Source organism: Etheostoma spectabile, unplaced genomic scaffold, assembly GCF_008692095.1.
Source record: "Etheostoma spectabile isolate EspeVRDwgs_2016 unplaced genomic scaffold, UIUC_Espe_1.0 scaffold546, whole genome shotgun sequence".
Classification (NCBI taxonomy): domain Eukaryota; kingdom Metazoa; phylum Chordata; class Actinopteri; order Perciformes; family Percidae; genus Etheostoma; species Etheostoma spectabile.
Window position 1 is genome coordinate 257188 of NW_022605626.1, and position 2401 is coordinate 259588.

Below are 2401 nucleotides of genomic sequence, written 5' to 3' on the forward strand. Positions count from 1 at the left end.
CAAAGCATCTGTATTTGACGTGTTGGGAGTGAGAACGGGTTGGTCAATCATGAGTAGCGGTGGACCCATTTACCAGACTGTTTAGTTGTGGACCAGAGGAGGGCTGGGTTTCAGTTGGACCAGCTGGAAAAAGATTTAGAGAATTGATAACATTTTAATGCAGTTTTATGTCATCACCAAGGTCATTTTTAAATGTCCACATGATCCAGCCTTCCATGGGAGAGAGACCAGATCAGAAGAGGTTTGGAATCCAGTATACTGTGATGAACCATTGAAGGTAAACTCTGCAGAATACTGCTGCATATGCCAATTCATTTGTAGAACGCCTCCAGAGGGTGAAAGTCTGACAGATGTCCTCAAGTGAAGTCACTCAAGGTAACATTGGTTTAAGACTACAGATCTGAAAATTGAAAAAGATCTGGAGGGATGGAGTTAGAAATAAGTCTAGAGCCTTCTACTCCGCTGGCTTTCATGGAATAAAGACGGTGATACCTCTGGTTCTGCTGCATCCAGTTCCATCCTTGTTTTAACTGAGGGAAAATTTGTCTTCATTCAAACACCAGGTGGTGATTCACATTGTCTGTTTTGGGAAGCTACAATTGTTAGACGCAACACTCCCATTTGGGATGTTAGAAATGTGTGTGGGGGTTGGGGGGAGGCTGCAGAAGCTGCTGGTCAATCTGTCAAGCGCTCTGTTTGCAGCATGCTGGCCCGTCAGGTTTTAAAGTTTGACGACTTCTCACTGTTCTTTGTTTGGCCAGTCAGTATGGCAGTGTACGCAGCTGACATCATCAGATGTACTTCTCATTTACTGAGAAGAATGACATCATTCTGTTGAAACAGCTGCTGAGGAGACATTATACAGTGAGGTGTAAACAAAGGGTGGAAGAGCCAGCTCAATTGATCAGTGTGTTTACCTGCATTTTAAAAAACAGATCATATTCAGATTTTTACTACTCTGGAGTTCTCATCCCTACATTAACCGACCTAGATAACTCCTTTAGTAACAGGACAATATTAATATTCATGGATGTATGCTCCTTAACCAGGCCAGCTCAGCTTACACAGCTACACATCTGTAGGTTATGTCTGCCCCTCCCCACTCCGTTGTTAAAGTAAAGTGTGCTTAAAGTTCCTTTGCCTCACTTGAAGTTTGTTTTTGGTGTTACAGTATCTCTCTGACTGCAGTGGACTCATGACGTACTATCCACTGCAGGGGGCGGGAATATATCCCAGCATGCTTTGGGCAGGAAAAGGGTACACCAGTCAATCCCAGTTTTAACGCAACATAGTCTTACTCAGAGTCACTCCGAGGGACATCTAAGAGTTTAGAAAAGAAGACCTTGTTTTCTGGTCTGATCCATTGTAATGGACCTCCCTCCTACTATTTCTTTGGACATTTCTGTAGCATTTCTGAGAGGCTCAGAGCAGCTTTACTTGGGACAGGAAGAGGAAACAGATGTGAGGGTTCATGTAGACATAATGTCTGAAATAAAGGTCACTAGCGCAGAGTGAACTGAAAACACTCTTTAGGGTCTGGCTTCAGTCATTATTCCTTCCTGGTATTATTCTGGATTTGGAAAGAGAGGTGGGGAAGTGTAACCAAAAAAATGCGGACAAAAGAATTTAAAAACCTCCCCAAATGAAACCCAAGCCTTATACCTGGACAGTGTATAGTCAACGTCATCCTTTGTGGCTGAATATTCAGCGGTGTGTAGAACATGAACCCCTGGATATTAAATGTGAATTTCATGTGTAAGGGTCCCAGGAATATATTGTTGTTACTTAAGCAGCACATCACTTTACACTTTTTTTGTGATCAATTATTTGTATTATTTATATTCAGAAAACACAATATAGGAAACGTAATATTCACGAAAAGTTACAAACAACACACATGGGACATAGAAACGTGTCCCAGGGCACAAAATCACAGAGAGGACAAACAAGAGGGAGACAAAACAAAACGTGCAGAAACAGACACACACACAGACACAGACAAAGACAGACACAAAACAAGGGACCAATCACACACACAAACAAAAGAAAAGGCTACAGCATTGCCCTTAAGGGCTCAGCAATGCTGTATTGTAATGTAATATTGTTCATGTACTGGCCAACAGGAGAGCACTCCCACAACATACCAAGAATGTACCTTGAGCTTTTATTGGGCAGAAATTGCATAAAGGGGAAGAAATGTGCCAGTTCCAAGCTATATAGCAGTATGTTTCAGTTAAATACTAGATAAGATGTGGGACAATGGCGCCAAAACGTAGCTGGCATGGTTTATTAGAGATATTGGCAAAAGGAACGTCATGGAGACCACGGCTCTGTCAGAGCACTCTGTAAGGTATGGCAGCAGACACATCTGGCTTAAACCAGGTGAGGAGGGGTCTTAACA

The 2401-nt window shown here is 42.4% G+C and overlaps 1 protein-coding gene across 5 annotated transcripts in view; it reads left to right on the forward strand.

Moving 5' to 3' along the window:
* Positions 1-2401, forward strand: part of nek6 (NIMA-related kinase 6) — a 15451-nt gene that overhangs the window by 2487 nt on the left and 10563 nt on the right. The window contains exon 2 of one of the 5 annotated variants that reach the window (XM_032511924.1): positions 99-107. The exons of 3 other annotated variants lie outside the window; for them this stretch is intronic. The gene's annotated coding sequence lies outside the window, so the exon portion shown is untranslated. Of the gene's footprint in view, positions 1-96; positions 108-2401 lie in introns of all 5 variants that reach the window. One more of the 5 variants, XM_032511926.1, reaches the window with a different exon arrangement.